This window comes from Trachypithecus francoisi, unplaced genomic scaffold (genome assembly GCF_009764315.1).
Source record: "Trachypithecus francoisi isolate TF-2019V2 unplaced genomic scaffold, Tfra_2.0 Lachesis_group20, whole genome shotgun sequence".
In the NCBI taxonomy this organism is placed as follows: Eukaryota; Metazoa; Chordata; class Mammalia; order Primates; family Cercopithecidae; genus Trachypithecus; species Trachypithecus francoisi.
In genome coordinates this window covers 48,379,250-48,404,598 of record NW_022681466.1, presented here as the reverse complement: position 1 = coordinate 48,404,598, position 25,349 = coordinate 48,379,250, and the positions used below count along the sequence as shown (strand labels likewise).

The 25,349-nt window shown below is 45.3% G+C and overlaps 1 protein-coding gene across 1 annotated transcript in view; it reads right to left on the bottom strand.

Moving 5' to 3' along the window:
- Positions 1-25,349, bottom strand: part of LOC117067530 (acid-sensing ion channel 2-like) — a 281,615-nt gene that overhangs the window by 198,286 nt on the left and 57,980 nt on the right. The gene's annotated exons all lie outside the window — the stretch shown is intronic.

The window sequence follows — 25,349 nt, the reverse complement described above, 5'->3', positions numbered from 1 at the left end:
ACTATGCAGCTATAAAAAAGGATGAGTTCGTGTCCTTTGTAGGGACATGGGTGCAGCTGGAAACCATCATTCTCAGCAAACTATCGCAAGAACAGAAAACCAAACACCGCATGTTCTCACTCATAGATGGGAATTGAACAATGAGATCACTTAGACATGGGAAGGGGAACATCACACACCAGGGCCTATTATGGGGAGGGGGGAGGGTGGCGGGATGGCATTGGGAGTTATAACTGATGTAAATGACGAGTTGATGGGTGCTGACAAGTTGATGGGTGCAGCACACCAACATGGCACATGTATACATATGTAAGAAACCTGCACGTTGTGCACATGTACCCTAGAACTTAAAGTATAATAAAAAAAAAAGAAAAAAAAAATTCCTGCCCTGCCCATTTCACAATGACAATGGATGTGGCTTTTGATTAAATGCAGCCAGGATTTAGCCAGCATTAACTATATACCAGTCATCCTTCTCAGTCTGAGGAGAGGGGCTTATAAAGGAGAATCGCACAATATCCCTGTCTTTAAGTGATTCATTTAGTGCAAACAGGACGGATGGAAGTGGTGAATGGTGCTTTATATTTCAATAGCATCTTAGTGCTTTCTCATTCTTTGTTTCATGAAAGCATTGATAGCTGTCTGAAGTAAGCAGAACAAATATTCTTATTCTTATTTGACAAGAGAAGAAACTAAGGTTTCAACGAGTAAAGTCCCTCACTGAGTGATGATAATAACATCTAAAGTCTGCACCCACAATTCATTTGCACAAGGTTTTCATATGTGTCATGTCATCAAGTCTTCAAAACATCCCTGCGTGGTAGGCCTTATTACTATTAGACCTGTATTGTAGATGAGAAAAGAAACACAGCCAGATTGTCAGTTCCTGGAGAGAAGAAACCAGATCATCTTCATCTATGTATTCTTAGCACCAAAAATGGCATGAAGCAATAAAAGCGTCTTGTAGCAGATGCTTTTTGTGTCCTGCCCATACCGCCTTGGACTTAACTGTTTTAGTGTGCACTGGCCCCGTTTCCAACTATTGGCACCTGCATTTCTTTATCCAAGGGCTCTCTCTGATAGCCAAGAGCCCTTGTTGGCCAGAAGTGCTAGAAAGTAGGTGCTTCTCAGGAATTGTGCTCCACCAAAGACTCCCTCACCCTTCTGGTGAGAGAACTCCAAGTGCGTGCTCCACCCTGGCTCCTGGAGATCCCATGGGATTAAGTCCCAATGACCCATGGTGGTGACTTGATTAATAATGTACCTGGTTTTGTTTGTTTTTCTTACCTGTCTTATTTCCCTGTTTCCCTATCTGTGTTTCTCGGGATCATCTCCCAAATAAACAATTGTCCTTTTTTCAAGGTCTGCTTCTGGAGGAGCCAAACTAAGACTGGGTTCAGTGATGGCTTATGGGGTGAGTGGATGAGTGAATGGAGAAGTGAGAGACTGTCCTATCCCCTGACACCCTGACTGGGGGAGGGAAAGGGAAGAGTGTTGGTTATAACCTTGATGTGTTTGTTTCATGAGAACTGAGGTGGGTTTGGGAAGGTGCATCTTACCTGCTGGTATTGGTGTGAAGACGCAGAAGAAAAATACTACAAATCTGTTACTGAAAGTTAAAGTCAAGAACATGATTCCAGGCAGGGTAATCAATCTGCGATGCTTAGATCTCCTCCTCTGGCCATCTAGTTCTCTTAGAACAGAATCCAAGCTCCTTACTCAGGGCTTGCCACCCTCTCCAACCCATCTCAGACTCAGTGCCACAGTCCTACATTTTCTGCTCCCTGAACACCTGGAGAGCATCCCTCCCTTGGGATGCCTTCATTCTTGCTGGCACTTTGCCTGGAATGCTCTTTCCCTCAGAGCTTTGCTTGGCTTACGTTTTCTGTTTCCTTCAGGTTTCAGCTTCCAAGTGACCTCCTTAGAGGTTGGTTTGCTGACCAACGAAGTCAGTCACTCCCTATCTCATCACCTTATTCTATTTTTATCATAAAATTTGTATTTGCAGAACATTTGATTATTATTATTGTTATATTTATTATTATTAATGATTTGTTCTCTAAAACTCAGGATCTATGAAAGACATGGTCAGTCTTGTTGACTGATGTTGTCTCAGCTCTCAGAACAGGGCCTGGCACATAGCAGATGCTCAATACATAACTGTTGACTGAAAGAATGAAGGATAAGCTAAGGAGATGACAGTGATGTGCAGGCAGAGGTGTGCAGGAGTTCCAATTGTCCATGGTGACGACTTAATTCATAGTGTACTTGTTTTTGGTTGCTTTCCTTCCCTGTCTCATTTCCCAACTTTCTCTATCTGTGTTTCCAGGGCTAGTGCATTTGGCTGCCTTCTAATGCTCTGCTGTGTATTTATTTGGACTAGCTGCTTGTCTTTAAAGGGACTATGTGAGTTGGTGGCAGGTTATGTGAACGGCCCAAGATCACTCTCAGAGGTAGGTGAGGCAGAACTCAAGCTTCAAAGCCCAGGAAGCCCATGCTCTTAGCTACCATCCTACATGGCATCCGTTAGGGTTTACTCACTACCCCCGAAATAAGACTTTCTGACCCTTTCTCCCAGTCTTCTGCCATGTCACAGAGATAGAGGCTATTAATCTTGTTGCTGGGATATGTAAAACTTTATTTATAAACTGTTCCAGTTTTGTCTTTTGTCAACTTATAAGCAAGTCTGTAGGTCAGCCATACAAATAATTTGCCCTTGTGGTGGAAAAAAAACCCATGTTGCATAAAAAGGATGTCCCACCTCAAAGCCTCTAGACCATGGTTTTTCAGTCTCACCACTATTGACATTTATAACCAGATAATTCTTTGTGACAGGGGACTGTCCTGTGCATTTTAGGATGTTTAGCAGCATCCCTGCCCTCTATCTACCAGATGCCAGTAGCTTCCCCTACTTATGACAAGCAAAAATGTCTCCAGGCACTGCCAATTGTCCCCTGGGGGCCAAAACTGCCACCACCTAAGAACCACTGCCTTGAGATACAGGAGGGCAGGTGCCATGTTTGTTTTGCTTATGATTGTGTCCTTAGTGCCTGGCCCAAGTTAAGTGTCCCATAAATATTTGTTGGGCAACAGGATGAATAAATAAGTGAATAGTGAATGAATGAATGAATGAACATAGCCAGTGTTGTTGGGCTGAATTTCCTGAATCCCCTGACCTCATCAGCTGTTCACTTTCTCTGTTTTCCAACATCATGTCATCTGCTGACCTAACTGACCAGTCACAGCTCTGGTGTAATTATTCACCTGGCTTCCCATAAACTATGTCCAAATGGGGAACAACTGACTTGGTCCATTTTGGCCTTGAGTACAGAATCCAGAAACCTCTAACTTTAACCCTGAAGTGGAAGAGGGAAAAGAGACAGAGTGCAGGAGTGTAAGCAGCAAATGCTCCCACCCACTGGGGGTCATTTACAGTCTCGGGGATCCAATTAACAGTTTCTGAGTGGCCAGTTTCCCCACATCTCCCGTGTTTCTCCACCTCACAGACACCGGTGAAGCCTGTACCCGTTAGGCAGCATTACTCTGCATAATGAAACAACTGTACTGAAATCCCAAATAAGAAAATGGGAGGCTTCTATGAGACTTTAAGCTGCTCAAGTTCACTCAGCCTCAGCTAATGAAAATATGAGCTGCCTCTGAGCTGAGCCTACTTCCTCATGTGGTCCAGCAAATATCTTAATACCTCCAGATTCCTTCCTGCCTTCTAAATTGTGTGCATCACATCTGACATTTGCGAGTTATCTATGATGTCTGCAAGATTAAACCACCATGAAAACTCTCCATCTGCACTCTCATCCCCTCCACCCCCCAACCCAGGCTGCCAGGCTGAGCTAGAATGCCTGAGACTGTGAAAGCTCAGCCCATATGGGTGAGACTGGAGGCCAGCTGCAGACCTTTCAGGGTGCAATTCTCTCCCATCTCTATTTGCATCGCACATGCTGAGGGACTGAATTTCATTTCAAGTCCTGGCTGAGTGAGCACCTTCTACTTAGCAGGAAATATGGGAGCAGACAACGAGGAGGGGGGCTTGGCCCTGCCCTCCAAGGGAAAGCCTCACCCTTCATAACAAAGGCCACACCCGTCATGTGCAGGGGCCCTGCCTAGATGCTCCCTACGCACCCTCCCAGGAATTCCTCAAAAGAAAACAGGTTTGGGCAGGTACCCTTGTTTCCCACTTGAGAAACTAGTGGGCTTTGAGTCAGCCATGAAGCTACTACTTAGAGGGATTTGACTCATGCTAGACTCTTCCCCAAACCAGTATGTGGCTTTCAGACTTTGACCAGGAAGACAGACATTTGATGACTTAGCTGTCTACTGCAAGGCAGGATGAAAGGAATGCCAAATAAAGGTATAAGCAATGCCCTGTCAGGTACAGAGACAGAGGGGATTAATTCACGTGGAGGACTTAATGAGTCCAAGCTTGAAGAACAAAGAGAATTTTTAGCAGTGGAAAATGGGACAGTTCCAGGGGTGACGGATAGCATGTGTGACAGGCACAGAAGTGTGTGGCCCTTCCGAGGACCAAGGGGTTTGTGGAGAGAGTAGTTAGTAGAGGGATGCGGCTGAAGGTGATGCAGCTGTGTGTTGGACCCAGCTTGCATAAGCTCAGAAGAGCTGTGCTCACCTTTCCCAAATTGGTGTTTGGTGATATCATGTCGATGGCTTCCAGTCAGCCATGGAGGGGGCATTTACACCATGGAAATGTGCACTCAGGACTCCTCCCCTCCCTGAAAGCTGGTCATTAAACATTAACCAGCACACACTAGGTATTGGGGGACATCACCACCAAGGTGACCCCAGGGATCTGAGTCTCAAGCAACAGCGGGTTAATAACGCTATTGATGAAGACAAGGGCTCCAGGAAGTTGAGGCTGGTGGTTAGAAATTCAGATCTGTAGTTTAGAAAACCAGAGATGACTGGTTCCCTTCCCTTTTCTTTTTGTCCCAGGATAGTGAAAATGTCCTATCTGAGTGAAGATAGAATAAAGTAAACATCTCTTTAAATGAAAAAAAAAAAAAAATCAAAGTGAAGATCTGACCTGCTGGGGATTCTCAGCAGGGAAACAGGCAGAGCAGGCAGCCCCGTTCATCTATTCCCAATATTGCATTATCTCAAATTCACTTATTCAGAATTCTCTCACCACAGATCAGCACTTTGCCTCCTCCATTACCAGCTAATCCAAATGGACCTGGTGCTAACTTAATTTCCGGGATAATGGAGTCCTGATCTATTTGCACAATTGGCTTTTGCATCCCGACAGTATTTGCTGAATCCTTAAAATCAATGAGGCTGCTCTAGACCACCAGACCCTCCCTCCCAGTGAAGACAGGTTCCAGGATCCCCCTAGTGCCTGACTGCCTATATTAAACACCTACAGTAAACCAGCTCCATGCTGGGTGCCTGGTGTGGATCCTATCTGATCCTCACCATGGCCCAGGAAGGGTGACTTCCGTTTTACAGAAGAGGAAACAGGAGTCTCAAGAATGGCAGAACTTTGCCCAAAGTTACACAGGTAGCAAGTGTCAGAGCTAGGATGAGATTCCTTGTCTGTCTCTAAGGCTCCTACTCTTTGAATTACATTTTGTTAGTATGTGTGGTAGGCTGGATAACTGTCCACAAAGATATCCATATCCTAATCCCTGAAATCTGTGAATATTGCCTTATAAGGCAAAAGGAACCTGGGAAATGTGATTAACGTAAGCTCCTTGAGATAAGGAGATTATCCTGGATTATCTGGGTGATCCCAATGTAATTCCGAGGGTCCTTGTAAGAGGGAGGCAGAAGAGATGTGACCACAGAAGAGGAGATGGCACCTGATGATGGAAGCAAAGATTGGAGTGATGTGGCCACAAACCAAGGAATGTGGCGGCCCCTAGAAGCCAGAAGAGGAAGGAATGAATTCTCCCAGGGAGCCTTCAGAAGGGGCCAGCCCTGCTCACACCTTGATTTTAGACCTGGAAGACCCCTTTCAGACTTCTGGCCTCCAGAACTGTAAGACAATAAATTTCTGTTGTTTTAAGCCACTAAGCTCATGAGAACAGCAATAGGAAACTCACACACTTTCCAAAGCAAGAGGAAGAGAAATGAATCAAGACATCAATATGAGAAAGGAATGGGGTGTGAGAAGCATGTGTCGAGGACAAGAAAGGAATGGGCTGGCCTGCAGGTGTCCTTGCCTCTCTTCAAGCACAGGAGATCTGAGCAGGGGCCTCTGCTCCCTCTCCTTTCCCTTATTCTACTCCTCCTAGCCATATTGGCTTCAATTCGAAACAATGCATTCTATAATTAGGACAAGTATTCCTTTGCCCCCGATGGACGAAAAGGAGGCAACTGAGTGACAGAGGCCAGCGCAGGCTCAAGCACTGGAGTTCTGTCTCAGCTCTGCCAGCCACTTGCTCTGTGATCTTGGATAAAATGCTTTATTTCTCTGAACTGCTGCAAGTGTCGCCACTTCTCAGATCCCGCCCTCAGATTTTTATATCTATGTGCTAAGCAAACTAATCGTATAAACACAGTTTGGGTAGAATATTGAGCCCATCAAAAGAGCATCCAAAACACACTCTGTGCAGACTATTTGCATTCAGCTTTTATGTAAGCAGGTCTTGAGGCTCCTTGTGTAAGCCTCTCAAAGCTTCAGTCTTGATAACCATCCCACAGGGGGAAGCTCCAATGCACATTAATTTGGGAAGATTTCTCTGGCTGCCAGGGCCAGGAGGTGGGCATAGACTGGTCCTAAGAACTGAAGGTGGAAAAAAACTTTGCTTGGAAAGACCAGAAGCAAGCCCAGGAGGTCTGCAAATCTGAAGGCTCTGAAAATGAGCTTGTAGGAATAAGAGGGGCTGGCAGTTTCAGGGAAGGGAAGGAAATGATGATGGGTTCAGCAGTGAGTGTGCTAAGGGCCAGAACTGTCAGAGTTATCATGGGCCTGTTCTTTTAGCCGTTGGAAGCTGGGCCTTGCAACAGTGATGAGATAGGCCTGGGAGTGGAGCTCAGTGGTTATAGCATGGCTTAACTGAAAGACCATGACCTAGGTTTCTGATGGCTTAGTCCCTAGTTCAAGTCCCGTTACCGTCATCCTGGGGTCTCTAAGTATCTTAAATGTTTCAACTTTAGCTTTCTGATCTGCCAACTGGGTGAATGATAAGAGCTCTGTGGAGCTGATGAGCTCCCCTTCTTTCCCCCTTTCCCCTTCTTTCCACTCAGGCTGGGTGTTCCAGCTGCCAATCTCACTGATTCTTAGTTTGTATCTCTGGAAAATGGGATTACTCATCAGAAGGTTGATGGAAGGCTTAATGAGACAGGATAGGTAAGAGGTCCAAGCCCTGGAATACAGATTCTCTCCCTGGTCCCTCTGGGCATTCTCACAAGTTAAAAGAATAACAAGATATGATCAATAACCTGGAGATATGACACCCAGAGGACAGTGTGCTGCTGCTATTCTTTCTGAGGGGGGCTGAGCCTATGTGACAGGTGATCCTTGATGGGAAAATGTGCACACCTCCCTGAGCCCACCTGGCTGTTGTTCTGCCAAGTGCAGGGTCAAGTTCTTGTCCATCTCTCATGCCCAGGGTAAGCATGGCATGCACAATGACTGGGACCTAAATGGCAAAAGGCCTGCTATCCAAGCTCAGAAACATCCCTGGCTCCCATGAGGCCTCTGCCAGCAGCTCCAGGGACCCAGCAATAAATTAAAATGTCAGCATGATACGGGGTCAGGTGATACATCCCGCCAAGACTACACCCTCTTACTTGTACCCTTGGCTGTCTCCTCCCCAAGACGCTCCTCTTTTTCAGACGTATAATACAACATTGGGCTGATGGTCTGAAGGCTGACTTCTCAGTGGCTGCACTCTCCTGGGCTGACTTCTAAGGGAATAGGTGAATCTGTTCATCCTCTCTGTCCTATGGGGCTGGCAGGCATTGTGTATGTGTAGATGGCGGTGGTACATTAGAGCTCCCTGGCACCAGGCTCCTAAATCTACCCCTTTATCCTTCAGTTGGTGCTAGTTATTGTACCTGGGAAGCATACCATCACCTTCAATCTCAAAGCCTAAATCAGAGCGCCTCAAACTTTATTGTACATATGAGCTACTTGGAGATCTTGTTGAAATGCAGATTCTGATGTGATAGGTCTGCGGTGGCCTGAAACTCTGCCTTTAAAACAAGTTCCCAGGTGATGCCAATGCTGTTGATCCCAGAGTCGCAGGGACCTAAGGGGTCACCTGGAGGGAATGACAGAAACCGCAGGGCTCAAGAAGAAGGAAACTAAAATTGCTTGTCTGCTGCATGCCAGCTGCTGTGCTAGGTGGGTGAAAGTAGCCACCTTCTTAATCCTCCCAACAGACTTGCAAGGAAGGGATTAGGAGCCCAATTTCACAGACCGGGGAACAGAAACTCAGGAGCTACAGACATACACCCAGAGTCAAACAGTTGGCAAAAGGAGGCAAGGGTTGAATTCTTGTGTCTGGCTCCTGTTCACTTTCTCTACTAAGAGGCTTCCCTATACATGAAGATGAAACCCTGTCGCAATTCACAAATGAGGCAATACACTGAGTAAGTAAACATACGGAAGATGCTTGGTCTCACACTCTTCATCCAAAATGAAAAGCAAAACAGTGTGAAATGATCTCTCACCAGTCAAAATAGAATAGATTGCATGTGGGGAAAGGTATGGTGAAATGGGGATTCTCATATGATTCTGGGGAGAGGGTAAATTTGGGCAATGATTGGAAAACAGATGGCACCTATCAAACGCCTTAAAAATGTTCCTGTTCAGTAATTATGCTTTTGGGAATCTATCCTAAAAAGTCTTGAAATTATGTATCCCAGCACTATCCAGGATAAAGAAGTAGTAGCAAGAATTTAAATATCTGACAGTAGAAGAATGAGATGCAATTTGTGAAACATCCACACAATGGAGTTTTATGTAGTCATTGAATTATGTGTATGTAATACCGTGGAAATGTTAATGTTATAAAGGAAGAAAGTGGCTTGCAAAATGATACACAGAGAATAATCTAAAACTGATATTTAAAAAATCTAAAACATTAAGCCTAGACAGAGCAAAAAGCCTGAAAGAAATTAAACCAGTATATTAGTGGTTAGGTTTTTTTCTGGAATTATGAACCGTCTTTTAAATGTATTTTCTCAAATGTTTTAAATATACATTTGACTTTTCTAGTGATTTTAAAAAAATGTCCTTTCAATTAAACTTCGTTCTACAGCACTTAATCCAATGACCTAAAAGTCAAATATACACTAAAGTTGCATAAACTATTCCTATTTTCTTATTGAATCACATGATAATTTCAGGAGACAAGTGACCTTCACTTTTGATTGACCGTTGATTGGCAGTAGTTTCAGTTTCTCTGTCCTCAGCTTCTATCATGATTAGGTTGGTGCGTCAACCTAACAAATGTGTCATGATGTCTAAGCAAAAACTCTAACGTCATCTAGAGAGTGATACATTAACAAAACCATATGAGGGATAATCCATTCATTCAACTGGCTGTGCTCTACAGATGCTGAGATGGAAGGCAGTTTGCAAGTGGCCCACAGTCTGGAAGGGGAGAGAAACCGATCAACTCCTGCTGTCTGGAGCGAGCAGAGGCTTTCAGGGCTAATCAGCACAGAGCATACTGAAGTGGACTGAGAAGATAAGATGTCCTGAATGTCAAGGAGGTGTTAGGCAAGGAAGGGACAGGAAGCTGCTCCAAGCAGAGTTTGCAAAGACTTGAAGGGGAGACATTGACATTGAGAGCATGGTGGTTTCAAGGAGCCACCCCAAAGTGTGGCCTGGCATAAGGGTGCTACGCTTGGGGGAGGGAAGAACTGAGTGGCGAATGGCTGGAATCATCAGGGACTACAGATGCCATGTGGTGGGGTTTTCATTTTATTCAAAAGGTGATGGGGAACCCCAAGAGGGTTTTAAAGAAGACAGGATCATGACAGAATTAGACTTTAATGAAGATCACTCTGGCTGCAGAGTGGAAGTGAGACGGTGGGTGGTTCAATTGACAGCGTGGGTGAGCAAAGAGAGAACCAGTCAGGGGGTTGTTTGAACAATTAAGGTGAGAAACAATGAGGGGGTGGCCATAGGGAGAGGGAGGCAGTGGGGAGGGAGATTTAGGTGGTAAATCAGTAGCTACAGGTCTTGAAAATTAATTGGATGTGGAGGGTTAGGGAGAGGGAGGAACGCCCAGTGACTGTCAGAATATTTGTAATTGCTAATTTGTGTGTTTCTGCAGGCTTGAATGTTACAGTAAATTAAAGGATAGTTTGAGTGAACAAAATATAATGTAGACACAATCTTTCAGGAGACTGTATATATTACTACACACACACACACACACACACACACACACACACACAATGTAAGTGCATTCACTGACCAAATGCCCATATCTTATCCATAAACAATTGGAAAGACGTAGAGGCCGATTCCGTTCTGGAGCCTCTGGAAAGCTCCCAGCTAGCATTCAGTGCCTTTGCACTGGAGAGAGCAAAGTCAAGACTTTGGCTTAGTGTGATGAGAGCCCCTGCTCTTGGACAGCAAAAGGCACTGTTCCCTAAAGGCATTTCCTTTTGACAGATGGTTACCCCAAATGGATGTGGGATATGAAGGGTGGCGAGAGAGAGCTACAAAAGTTCAGTGGTTTCTGGGAAGCTCTCAGGGATGTAAGGCTGAACTTCTCTCTGCAGGAGACCTTCCTTCAAAGGCAGAAGAGAATCGTGATGGTGTGATTTGCTTTTGTATATTTGTGAAAGGCACACACACACAAACACACATGCACACACCCATTTTGCAGATGAGGCTCTGCACGATTGCGTAGTCTAGTTCCCATCACGACACTTGTTATGGCTGAGCCAGCCCAGAGCCTGAGTCTTTGGCTCTTGAATCCTTGCCATTTCCCATAGGCTGTGCTGAACGCCTTTAAACATTCTGTGTCTACCATTCCCCTGGAGTAGCACCTTTAAACTAAAGAAAGGAACTGACAGCTTGGGTTGTGGAAAGAGCCCAGACCAAATCCAGACAGAGCTGAATTCAGGTTCCCTCTCATCCTGGTGACCCTGGGCTTGTCCTGTTTGAACTTCAGGTTTCTTCTCTATAAATCAGAGATAACGGCATCACCTTGTAAGCCTGGGAGGATTAAATGAAATAATGCAGGTTAAGTGTACATGGTAGGTACTCCATGCCTGTTTCTTCTTTTCTCTTTCACTGCGGAGACTTTTAGAGCAGTGAGGCTCTCCTTCTGGCTCATGGGTGTGCTAAGTAGCAGCTCCCTTCTGGGTCTTGAGAAAAGGGACCCAAAATGACAGGTCCAGCTCTGTCTGGCATTCCACACTGTGCACAGAAGCCCTTTTGGGGTAACCCAGCCCTGTGATATTTCTGTATAGTAGTATGGTAATTTCTGCAGCAAAACCTCCCGTAATGGCAAAGACAAGGTCTTCTTTGCTACGTAATGCAATTCATGCTTTTAAATGTTTTTATTTAAAATAAATTGGCCGTGCTGTTGACTCTGGCACAGAACCGTGGGCTGTGTTCTCAGTCTGCCCCTCTGCAGTGCAACGGCTGCCTCAGAGTGAAGTTCACATCCCATCCCTGGGAATCTAGAAGCCTGGCTGGGGCTGGGCTGGAAGTGGCTTCCTGATGCTGTGGGGCAGGCCCAGGTCTGGGGTGCAGAGAATTGGGCTCAACACGTGCTTCCTCCTGCTTTTGGGAAAGCCCTCTGACTGTTCTGCTCAGCTGACAGCCTGTGTTCCATTCATCTGAGCATTCTCAAGTCGAGCCCAGTGCCTGGCACAGTGGAACTCAAAGTCTGTTGGGTGAATAAGTCTCCGCTTCCCCTTCCCTAAGAGGTGGGTAGTAACTCCTGCCTTGAAGGACTGCAATAGAGATGCAGAAGAGAATATGCCAAAGATTGTACCTGGTTCATAGTAGATGCCTATTACGTGGGAGCATCCATTATCATTCTTATCATTATTATAAGTCGAGCACTGCTAGGTTGGGGGTGGGAGCAGGAGCATGATTCTATCCTATGGTTTGTGGCAGCAGTGTGCCTCACACACAGTAGGTGTTCAGTCAGTGACAGTGGACTTAAAAACCCATTTTCCTTTTTGCCTCTAGCAGGGATGGTAAATCCGATCAGGTTGTTGCTCGGGGCATCTCTCCTCCCTCCTCCCTCCCTCCACTCTCCTCTCCTCATCACTTCACCTCTTCAGGGGACACAGTGATAACTGCAGGGGGCTACTGTATTTGATGACTCAGGATCTGCCACCCGTGTTTTCCAACCGCGCCCGTGGAAGGGAGAACTGGACTGGGCTGGGTGAATTATTTTTGGTATTTTCTCCGGTTATTCTGATCTCTAACATTTTGCAGTGGGTGGTGAGAGCTGGTGATTTTCCTTTCTTTTGTGCAAACGAGACCAGAATAAACAGCATAGGGTGAGTCACTTCAGATTCTTAGCGCTTCAATTACTTAAAAACTCCAAGGCCTGATGAAGCTTAGAATGTCACCTTCTCCAGAACAGCCACAAGCAGATGGGAAATGTTCCATATTCTAAGTAGTTGATGGCTTCCCGGCACAGGAAATCTGCTACTAGCTAGCTACTAGTGCCCAGAGAGAAGAGGCAGAAAGGCAAACCAGCCTTCAGAAGGCAGTCCCCCTTGATGCCAAACACTTTATACACATTACTTCATATCTTACTTCATTTAATCTTCACAATGACCTGATGAAGTAATACACTTAATGCCTATGAGGTAATAAATAACAGCCCCAATACATATTTCCTGCCTCCTTGGTAGACATCAGGTCCACTCTCAGCATGTTATATTCATTAACTCCTTGAAGCCTTCCAACAACCCTATGACAGTCATTGCTGTCTCCGCTTCATAGATGAGAATACCGAAGCTCAGACCAGCAAATGAGAAAACCAAAAATTGAACCTGAGTCCTTCTGCCTTTAAAGCCCATAGTCTTAAGCCCCTGCATTTCCCAAACTGTGTCCTGAGGGACTCTGGGGTCTTCTGAGGTGCTATGGGTATTATCAGATATGAGGGAAAAGGTTCGGCGGTTCAAATGGCGTGGGTATTTTGGCTTGCATAAAATCCCACTACCGGAGTGGGCACACAAGTTCCTTTTGAAGGGCCCTGGGTGGTCTATGTTAGAGAAAACCGTTGTTTCTGTTGAGCCTAGTTAAGTCTCTGACTTGCTAAATCATGCAAACCATTTGTTCATTCCCAGGATGTTCTCAGGGTCCTCTGGGCTCTGCGGAGCAGGGTCATGGGCACGCCACACTGTTCCCTGCCAGAGGACCCACAGAACAGTGCAGATGTCCCATGGGGGTTAAGTCTCCAGGGGAAATATTCAATCAGTAAAAAGCAGTATTTAAAAAATTACTGTCATGACAAAGGAACACCATTTTCTTGACTACCGCTGCTAACGTCTAACAGTCCTGCTAATGTCTCATGTGGCACTGTTAGTGGAAGAGACATGAAGAGATCTCCTAGTTTAACTCTAGAATAGAGACCAGAGCCTTTGCCCCACCCCTGGCCTCCCCAACTGATCTTTGAGACTGTGTTTACATGCCTCCAGGGATAGGGAGCTGGCTACCTCACAAAGCATCCTGTGCTACACAGAAAACAGCTGTTGGAAAGGTCTTCCTTCTATTGACGTGAAATATACTTCCAGCAGTTCTTGCACAGTGGCCCCTTTTGCCTCTGAGAGCTCTAAAAAAGTGTGAAGGCCACTGTCAGACCCCGAGAGTCTCCTTTCTCCTTGCTAAACATCCCCATTTCCCCACTGACGTGGTTTCCAGCCCCTTGGGAGAAGTGAATACACCTGGAAAGGACAGGGGCCTTGAGGCTTTGGGTCCAAATCCTGGATCTCCTAACTATTATAGCATCTGTATGACCTTGGTCAATTCATTTAATTTTTCTAGGTTTCAGTGTCTTTATCTATGGAAAAAAAAATATATATTTACTGGGTAGAATTTTTTGAAGATTAAATAAGCTAATGTGTACAAAGCACCAGCCTAATTCCTAGTCAACACATGCTATTGATCTCGTGTCTCCATCTCTCCACTTCCTCCACCTTTCTAGTACTCTCCTCTGTAGAAGCGTGTTACTATCCCCCATGAGATGCTTAAAGAATTCCAGGCATAGGGCCGGGTGCTGTGGCTCATGCCTGTAATCCCAGCACTTTGGGGGGCCGAGGAGTTTGAGACCAGGCTGGGTAATATGATGATATCTTGTCTCTAAAAACAAAAAATTCAAAAATTAACTGGGCATGGTGGTGCACGCCTGTAGTCCCAGCTACTCTGGAGGCTGAGGTGAAGGGATCACTTGAACCCAGGAGGAAAAGTTTGCAGTGAGCTGAGCTGACTTATGCCAATGCACTCTAGCCTGGGCAACAGAGTGAGAACTTGTCTCAAAAAAAAAAAATAAAGAAAAAGAAGAAGAAGAAGAAAAAAAGAATTCCAGGTGTAGGCAGACCCCTGGAGTGGACAATGGCTTCAATTCTCTCATTCTAGAAGCCAGTTCTAGACCTGGCTCTGCTGTAAACCCAAATGAGATCTGGGCCAAGTCGCTTTCACACTCTGGGTTTCTGTTTCCTACATCTGAGGAACAACTCTGCCATTCTGGGGTGCCTGTGAATGTTCAAATACCCTTCCATATTACCAAAAAATAAAAAATTAAAAATCCAGCAAATGATTTGGCTTTCAGAAACAATGACAGAAAACATTTTTACCCCAAGCAAAAGAGGTAGAATCTTTAAGGATCAGGAACCAATATGACTGTTCTTTTTGTTTCCTGACTGACTTGACCATTTGAGTTTATCTTCAACTGACCTCAGAATAATAAGAAATCTAACTGATGAGAGTTTGTGTAAAGATTTTAGGCTTCTAAGTTCTGCTCCTATCTGGCACTGGCAACAACAACAACAACAACAAAAAAGTTGTTTAAGACGCTTATTTTAAAGAGGACCCAGTGAAATGAATTCACTTCTTCTAGATCTGACTTCATGAAACAGCTGTAATGTGCATTATGAAGAATTTTCTTATTGGGCTTTTTTAGACTGAATAATTTAATTTTTGTGTAAGCTTTAAAATGCATTCGTTGTACAGGAAAATCATAAGATACTTTTTTTTCTTTCTGAAAGGTCATCTTAAAGGTAATTATTTAGAATTTAGATTTAGTTTCTTCATGAAAACAAAGTTATAAATGGTGGTCAGATTCCCCTGCTAGCCCGACAGATGTTTATTTAAACCATTCACAGCTATTGATCATTTATACTTCACCTTTGATTGATTTGCATTTTCTTATTGTCACTGCCTTCTGTGGTCCTCCCATCATGGTTCAGGGCTCTATTTTGAATTGAGTGTGTTTGGGAAGGCTATCCTGGAAGCTTAACTATTCCCCAGGATTAGGTGGGTTCTCTGTAATGCAACAAAGAGAGAGTATGGTGGCTTGATACCTGGGATGCTTTCTGTAGTTAAAATGGAACATGGTGACTGGGGGAATTCTTGTGTCTTTAGTCACAATTCATGGCTTTCCATCCACCCCAGCAACAGTTAAGCAACAAAACTGAATGAACAGTTAAATAAGATGTGATATATCCATACAGTGAAATATTATTTAACAATGAAAAATGAAGTACTGATATATGCTACAACATGGATGGACCTTGAAAACATTATAAGTGAAATAAGTCAGACACAAAAGGTCACAGGTTGCATGATTCTACTTATAGGAAATGTCCAGAAGACGCAAATCTACGGAGACAGAAAGTAGATTAATGAATATTTAGGGCTGGGGAGAATGGGCAGTGACAGTAATGAGTATGGGTTTAGTTAGCAGGGGGTTGTTCTAAAATTCTCTTACTGTGATAGATGCATATCTTTGTGTATGTTACTACAAAACATCGAATGGCACACTTTAAATGGGTGAATTAGCATGCAAATTATATCTCAATAAAGCTGTTTCTTAAAAATAGAATTAAGCAAAGCAATTGAGAGGATATTTGTCTCTTTCCTTTGCTCCAACAAGAGCTTTCTCCACTCCCCTGGCTTAATGCTGGCCTGCTGTTCACATAAATAAACAGGAATGTTTGTAGCATGGGGATTTGTAATCTAGTCAATAGATTTATATGTTTCTTAAGAGAGAGCATCTTGTGCAAAATATTATCCAATAAAACTACAGTCTAGCAGTACTCAATCAATCAGCCAATCAATCAGTCATTCATTCATTCCTACAACAAACTTTTCCTGACCACCTAGTCTATACTAGATAGCCAGTTCACATCAGGAACCCAGGATCACACAAGGGAAAACAATTCTAACCAGAACCCCAGTTTCTTACCAGGTAGCCGTGTTATCACTAGGGAATCAGGTTCACATCAGGGAGCCAGGGTCATCCTAGGAAATCAGAGTCTCACCAGAGAGCCACGTTCAGAAAAACGCTTTGATATACTAAAAGCCCTAATTAGCTCTATTTTAGATGCCAACCTGTTCTCACAGAACTGAACCAAAACACATACAACCAACCCCTTTCCCCTTTTCTTTTCTTTTCTTTTTTCCTTTTTCTTTTCTTTTCTTTTTTTTGCAGGGGGGAAGGAGTCTCTCTCTGTTGCTAGTCTGGAGTGCAGTGGCGTGATCTTGGCTCACTGCAACCTCTGCCTCCCGGGTTCAAGTGATTCTCTTGCCTCAGCCTCCAGAGTACCTGGGATTACAGATGTGCACAACTATGCCTGGCTAATTTTTGTATTTTTAGTAGGGACAGCATTTTACCACGTTGGCCAGGCTGGTCTCAAACTCCTGACCTCAAATGATCCGCCCACCTCGGCCTCCCAAAGTGTTGGGATTATAGGTGTGAGCCACCGCGCCTGGCCCCCCTTTTCTAATGTATGTCCCTTAAGAGCAGATTAGTTATTTTTAAAGGAAAAGTTAACAAGCGTCCAAACATTTCAGGTTATCAACCAAATTAATCAGTGTACTTTGTGAAAGGAGTTCCAGCATGGCTTCAAAAAGGAAATCTGACTGGTGCATTTAAATATTTCCTTACAGAATATTTGGTATCAAGCCAAAGAGCTTTGAGACAAAGGAGCCTGAAAAGGAAGTGTTAGGGCTGTCTCAGAAATGGGGTGGCAGTATTGCAGAGAAGACAGTGCAAGTGAATGCAGCACCCCAAATCTTACTAGAAGCCTCCTCCATGCCAGAAGCTTTGCTAGGACCTAGGTGGGGCTGGGATCACAGATAGTAGAGACCTAGACTCTGTCTTAGAGGGACAGAGTTTGCTGGGAAGATAATAAGTCAAAGGGCAATGAAGTGCTGGTCACAGACACCAGATTTTTGTACATGACATTAGAAAGGACAGGGATCTGCAGGCACCTCCATTTGATTTCTTTTCAAGGATTTTACTAATAGACCAGCTTCTGGGAAAGGGCTCTTGTTGTGGAATACATGAGGCTTGGATAGGCTGTCTCAATATGGAAAACAACTTCAAATGCAAGCCAAGAACACGGGGTCAGGTGTTGTGCACGTAAGCTTGGCAAATCCTATCATAAAACCAATGGGGCTGTGATAGAATTGGCGTTCTCCCTCTGTCTTGTGTTAATTATTATGCACTTGCTTTCTGGGCTTTGAATTATTCATGAGGCCAGATACAAAATATGATGATTATTGGTAATCTCCAGCTGTGGCACCTGAATGTGCAGAGATGCCACATCTGTTTCCAAAAACTATGGGCTGTGCTAAGGAACTTAGTGGGCTTTGGGGGAGCAGAAGCTGGCAGGGAGGGGAGGAGAGTGGTCAGAGGAGCGAGATCAAGAGCAGAAAGGTAAAGTGATGTTGCTCTCAGAGAAGGTGGAAGTGTGTCGATCAACAAACTGACTAAAATATAGGGAGCAAGAATACGGACCCAACTAGAAGGAAGAGCTGGATAAATACCGAAAGTATGAATAAATGAATGAATGCATGCATGCTGAAACGGGGAGGAGGGGAGGAAACTAGCCTTTGTTAAGTGTCTCCTTTGAGTCATTTTATTGAATTCTCACTGCCATTCAACGAGGCAAGGAGGAAATGGACACACACCTTGTTTCATTTAATCCTCATGACTTATGATATGGGCATTTGCATCAGTGCTTGACAGTGTTGGAAGCTGGGGTTGCAGAAGAGGCCTGCAGTTGCTCAGTTATTAGTGGGGACTTCAGATCATGCTGCCCTATACCCATTGGCCAGACACGATTTGGGGGATAGGTGGGCAAAGCTATAAGTATCAGGTACTGTTGGCGGTAGGGAGTGATCCAATGCCTTCCCTCCTTGGGAGAAGGAGTAACTCTACAGAGAATGCTGCCAGACTGAGTGCCCAGTCCCCTGGACAGAGTCTGATGGGGAGCTGATAGATGCTGTTGTCTCTCCACCCACTCCCATCTCTGCTGCTCTTAATGGGAGACCTGGTATAGAAAAGGCACCTTCTGAGTATGAACAGGTCAGCCTTTTTGGGAGGGCAGATCAGCATTCTATCAAAATGAAAAACGCTTGATGGCTTTGATTCAGCAATCCTGGAGAAATAGTTGCATATGTTGAAAACCAAGCCTGTGCTGTGGTAATGTTTGTTATAGCAAGAAACTGAAAACAATCCAAGAGTGCATCAACAGGGGATGGTTCAGTACAATGTCCTGTACAGGGAGGCAAGATATTGATCCCAGCTCTGCCATTTACTGTCTGCGTGATTGGAATAAGTTACTAACATTTCTGAGTCTGTTTTCTCATCTGTAAATGGGGATGATAACAGTAACTTCTTCGCATGTTTTTTGTTAGTGTTAGTATATGTAAAGTGCTTAGAACAGTACCTGGCATCTAGTCAGAAGTTAGTAAATGTGAGTAATTAACAATGCCCCACAAACATAAAGTCATCCAAACGAGGATGGGGTCCAGTAGGTAGGTAGGAACTTTGAACAGGGACTTGAAGGAATCTACAGAGATGACAGGGACAGTATACTCCACATGGGGTCTTTGCTTTTCTCCTCCGAGGCACTCTTAGTGTTGTTGTCAGCACTTGGACAGAGCTAGAAAGCCCGCCATGCTGTCCTATTATTTGGGTGTCATTTCAAAACCCAGATAGAATGAGAGCTTAACGGGTATGAAGTCTCCTTTTGGGATGATAAAATGCTCTGGAACTAGACAGTGGTGATGGTTGCAGAACACTGTGAATATGCTATGGGCTACTGAATCGAACACTTGAAAAAGGATGGTGAATTTTTTGCGATGTAAATGTTATCACAATTGAAAAAAAAAAAAAAAAGAAGGGAGGTAAGAGAAGATGCAACTTTCTCCAGGAAGAAGGAAGAAAGCAAAGGCCATGAGAAGATGAGGGTGCAGGTCCTCCCAAGGAGGCAGGCCCATCTGCGCGAGTGTGTGTCACATCCACGTGTGCATGGAACGTCCATGTGATGTGAGTGTGTGACATCCATGAGACACATGATAACTACACAATATGTCTCCCACTCATAAGTGTGTAGCACCCACCATCCCAACGAGAAGTCAAGTCAGTCTGAAAACCTCTGGCCTGTGAGAGTGATTGTGTCTCGCTCAGGAGAGAGCATGGGTGACAACTCAGCCAGGTTGCATAACGTGCGAATGAGCTGGAGTCAAATGTTGACATCAGCCTCCTGCCAGTTACAATCTACATGTACTTCCACTATCCTTCCCTGTACTGGAGCCAAGGCCTGTTGGATCCACCAGCTCTTTCCATTCCTCCCACCCAGCCTTGTGCCTCCATCCTTCCAGGAAGAAACAAGGACACAAAGGTGACACACCTGCATTTCACATTCCTCCCTATCCTCCAGGAGCTGGATCTCAGAGCCGCTAAGGCAGAAGCCAAGACACTTGCATGGGGATCCTGAGCTGAGGGTGGGGAAGAGAAAGGTACCCAGATACACTTAGCAAGTTAGGCAGAGACTGAGAAGTTTCATCCAGAGGAGGAGCCATTCAGGAAGTGGGCACAACCAGCGTTGAAATTTCCCTTGAAACTGGAAATACAGGAACACGAGAGACTGTTTAAAGTGGTGTGGTTTGGACAAATCGCCTAGCTTCTCTGAGATGGAAAGAGGTGCACCAAGCAAGAGGAGAGCTGAGATGGAGGAGGGGATAAGAAAGGCGGGGGGAAAGTGGAATGAAAATGAAACAGAGCTGATAAGCCCTACGGAAATTACAAATAGCCTTCCTGGCTTATCCAGGGTTCATTCGTTCAATCACTGTGTGTTTATTCAACAAATACTACTGTGCTGAGACCTGGGGAAGGGTCTGAGGACAGACATGAGGAATGTGGTCTGAGTATGGAGACAGGTAGAATCCAGGGTGACAAATGCCCTAGCCGATGTCTGCACAGGCTACATGCAGGGCAGAGAGGAGGGGAAGTATTTCCACCTGTGGGAGGACATTTAGGCAAGATTTCAGGGAAGAGAAAATGCCTGAGCTGGACCTTGAAAGGCAGGTGTGTTTTTCCATGCAAAAGGGAGAGGGAAGATACAGTGTGAAGAACATTCTAGGAGAGGAACAGGGTGAGCACACACATGGAGATGTGAAACAGCACAGCTCATTTCGGGAATTGAAATATGGCCAGAGCATGGGACGCGTGGGAGCCAATAGATGTCTCCTTGTTGCTGGTCTAGCTCGCTGACCTTGGAACAAGCTGCTTTTCCAGTTTTGAGCATGTCTCCATCTGTACAATGAGCGAATCAGATTAGATGCTTCTCAGGGGACTTTCCAGCCCTGGATACTCCTGGAGGGAGTGAACTCCCTATCAACCAACACATTCAAGTGGAGAGTAGGTGACCACTGGTGGGATTCTAACCTTTGATGGGCATTTGAACTATATGACCTTGAAGGTGCTTTCCAGACCTGAGCTGCCCTGATTCTGGGATTCTGGAGCCCAGATGGGGCCTGTGGGCTGTGCCAGGCAGCCAAAGATGGTTGTGCAGGACATCTGTTCCCTCCCCTGCATCCCAGGCGAGACCCCTGCTGTTTCTTGAAAGTCTGATGTACACACACGGGCTTGGCATTGAATGATTCATTTTCTGGGGTGAGGCACAGGACTACCCTCCACTCTGCCTCATAAATGGTCAGAAGCCCCCATGGGGCTGAAAGCTGGCAGCTGGCCACTCTAAAGTGATAGAAGCCAGCTGTGGGCTCTGACTTCTGCTATATTAACTCAATATGTATTGGAGCCTCTACTTTGCTGGGCTCAGAAGTTGCTCTGGTGAGATTGTCGCTCTTTGGCAGAAGCTGATGCTCAGTGACAAGTAATGAAATATCCAGGAGAAAAGAAAGGTGACCTGCCCACCAGCCAGAGCCCACCTGCCACCCCTTTTGTGTTGGTCACTGCTCACTCTGGCGGCAGAACCAGAGGCAAGTGGTGTGAAGGTACAGAGCAGGGGTGTGGACCCAGGGGGCTGGATTTCCAGCTCAGCTCTGCCACTTCCTCAGCTTGGGGATCTGGGAGAACCCAAGTCTTCTCCATAAGCCTCTGTTTTCCTTGCTGTAAAATGGGGATAATTATGACTATATGTACCAAATAAAATAATGGGGTCAGTGTTATGTAAGCTATCACACACAGTGTGAAGGAGGTAAGAAGAGGGGTAAGAGAAGATGCAACTTTCTCCAGGAAGAAGGAAGAAAGCAAAGCCCATGAGAAGATGAGGTTGCACTTCCTCCCAAGGAGGCAGGTCCATCTGCGCGAGGTTAATGCTGGGTTGGCGTTAATGCTGAGGTTCCCACTCCTAGGTGATGTTCAACGGAGAATGGCGTGAACCCGGGAGGCGGAGCTTGCAGTGAGCCGAGATCCGGCTACTGCACTCCAGCCTGGGTGACAGAGCGAGACTCCGTCTCAAAAAAGAAAATATGTTCTATATGGTTTCAGTATAGGAGTCTTTAAAACAATTATTGATTTAAAAATTATTGATTTGTGAATGACTTTGCAGGAATATATCGCTTGTGTCTTGTGCTTGGGAGAGAGAAACAGAGAACCTTTTTCTGTTATACAGAGGAAGAACTAATGAGCTGCCCAGCTTTGAAAGCCTAAGACAGGGCTCTCTTGTCCTTAGGGAGCTGAGCGTCGAGGTGCAAAGAGCTGGACAGAGGAGTTGTCCCAGGAACAAATGTCAACCTGTGTGCTAACTATGCTGCCCAGCATGAGGGGAGAGGAGTGGCACCAGGCACCTTCTCCCTATCAGGGTCAGGACATGGCATTAGCTGGCTAGGTGTTCATCTTCCTTGCCTTTCAGAGTAAATGTATCCCCATGCCTCCCAGGCCTAGTCCTAATGTCTGTGGGAGTTGGTAACCCTTGGGGAGGGAATTCCAGATTGTGGGTACCTGGAGTCTGGTCTGGGGAAGGGTCTATGCTCATGGGCATGGCTCAAGGACTTCTCACTCTACACAGGTGCATGGCTGGATGGGGGCCAGAATGGGGCCCTCTGAAGAATGGGGTCTGGGTCCTAGGGTGTCTGGTTGCCCCAGCTTGTGCCAGCTTTCTCTCCTCATGGCTGGACCCTGTTGCCCTGTCCCCAAGGCACTTGCTGAAGTCCCATCCCAGACTTGATGGGCCACCACTGCTGATCCCCACCTCCAAACTGACCCTTAGGTGCTGAGTTTGAGACCCATCAGATCCAGGCCTGATAGGTCCCCTTAGGCACTGTGATCAGGGTCCTGGAACTGCCCCCTGACCCCATTATTTCTCAGGCCTAGAGAAATAGGTCTGGGCAGAGGTGTGGCTTCCCAGCTTGCTTCTCTGGTTAGGATCAAGTCTTGCTTTAGCATTTTTCAACAGTGGGGTCTTGTGCTTTGCTGGCATCACTCTGCCAGCAAAACAATGTTTGCTCAAAATTGAGATGAGCAATGGAGAGGGGGTGAGCAGGGAGCCTGGGGTAGGAGTCAGGACACCTAGGTGATATCCAACTCTGCCACTTGTTTTTTTTATCTTGATAAAACACATCAATTTAAATGTACAATTTGAACTGTTTTTAAATGTACAATTAAGCGTTACTTTTTTTAAAGAGACCCCATTTTCCTCTGTCCCCAAGGCTAGAGTGGCACAATCGTGGCTCACTGCAGCCCTGAACTCCTGGGCTCAAGTGATCCTCCCACCTCAGTGTCCTGAGTAGCTAGGACTACAGGTGTGCACCACCATGCCTGGCTAATTTATTTATTTTATTTTTTGTAGAGATGGGGTTCTTGCTATGTTTCCCAGGCTGGTCTAGAACCTCTGGAGTCAAGTGATACTCCCATCTCAGCATCCTGAGTATCTGGGATTACAGGGGTGAGCCACCATGCCTGGCTAGTGCCACTTATTTTTTCTAAAAATAACTCTAGTGTGCTCTGCAGCCTCTGTCCTCTCCTCTATATTCATTCATTACTTTTCTTTTTATCCAATAAATATTTATTGTCTGTGATATCTCCAGCACCATGTTAGATACTTGATCAGGGCTCTTCACAGTTTATGCTAACACACTCCTGAAATAAATCTGAAACACTATTAACTACCTTGGGATGAACTGAATGTTTGCCTCTTCCCCTTCAAGTCATATGTTGAATTCCTAGCTCTGGAAGTGATGGTATTTGGAGGTGGGGCCCTTGGGGGATAATTAAGTTTAGGTTAGGTCATGAGGGTGGAACTATCACGATAGGATTAGTTTCTTTATAAGAGGAGGGAGAGACAAACTTCCCCTGCCATGCAAGGACACAGTGAGAAGGAGGCTCTCTGCAAGCCAGGAGAAGAGCCCTCACCAGGAAATGAATTGGCCAAAATGTTTCCTTGATCTTAACCTTCCCAGTCTCCAGATCTGTGAGAAAATAAATTTCTGTAGGTAAGACATCCAGTCTGTGGTTGGCAGCCTAGGTATGGTATGGATTGGTATGATATTGTATGGTATGGAATGGTATGGAATGGTATGGTATGGTATGGTATGGTAGCCTAAGAAAACTAAGACACACCTCAAACATTTAAAAACAGCATCTAACATACTTTGTTTTGTATTTGTGCTTTAAAAATATTTTCACTACAACTTAGGGCTGCAAATTTTGCTTGTTGAGTTTATGTAAATCGTCCATCCTACAACCTAAATGGCAAAGCCATCCTCATTGTCAGACCAATTAGCCAATTCAGAATCTTTTTCAGCCAAAAAGTCTGATTTTTTCCATTCAAATAAGTCCATTAATATGCATCTCTGTGACCACTTCTGAACGCTAAGAGAGGAGAGAGATGGACACAGGTAATGCAGAGTCCTTGGCACCTGGTTGCCCCCTTCAGTGGTGCTTGTATAGTGCTTTGTCCTGGGGGTCTTCTTCCTCTGGAGCGATGCGTTCTTGTATGGCCTCTTTGGTGGGCACCAGGAGATGCCCACCCCTCAGAGCAATGTCCCCTAGAGGGAGTGAGGCCTGTTTTTCACTTGTGAAGTGGAAGGAGGCTTTGGAAGGGAGACCTGAGAAGGCCTGTCCTGGCAGACTCCAGCCACGTGCCCTGGAGACCACGTGGAAACTGACAATCTGGGAATGGATTCTTTTACCACTTTCTGTGTCTGTGCACCCCTTGAAGAGTCCTCATATACCCTCAGCGGTCTGGGTAGGCCATCAACTTCATCAGTTGAAGACAGCTACACTAGATGATTCCCAAAGCTCCTTCTAACATTCTAGGATTTGACATCTTGAGCCAAAGCCTATGTTGAGGTTCCACCTAAATCTCAAATCCTCCTCTTCCAACGCCTGCACTGTCTGGCTGCACGACAGCGCCCTCACGCCCTAGGAGGTTTTCCCTCTAGCAACAGAAAACTCATGCACTACTCCACCATGTGTGTGTCACTCTCTCCTGAGATGAATTCTACTATCTGACCCAATTCACAGACACACGAACTCTTTTTAGAATTTAAAAACTGAAATGACACTTGAGGTCATGGAATTGGAAATTCACACACACACACGGCATAAGCAGCCATTCAGGCATTTTCTCCACGAAAGTCTGCACATCTGCCTTTCAACTGGTTTTTTTTTCTGAACGGCATCAGGCTGGGTGGATGTAGGCCACACGTGCTGTGTAGGCCGACGTTGCTTTCACAATAACAATGAGAAGGTCTCAAATTCCAATGTCAAATGACTTGAGGTGCTAGTTCTTTAAAAAGAACCCATCATTCTACAGAAAACACACACACAGACACATAAACAGACACACACACATAGACACACACACACTTATTTTATTTTATGAAGCAGATTGTGAAGAGAAACCTCCGGTGCACACGTTTACCAAGCGCTGCTTCTGTACTCTTGGTTTTCTTTAGG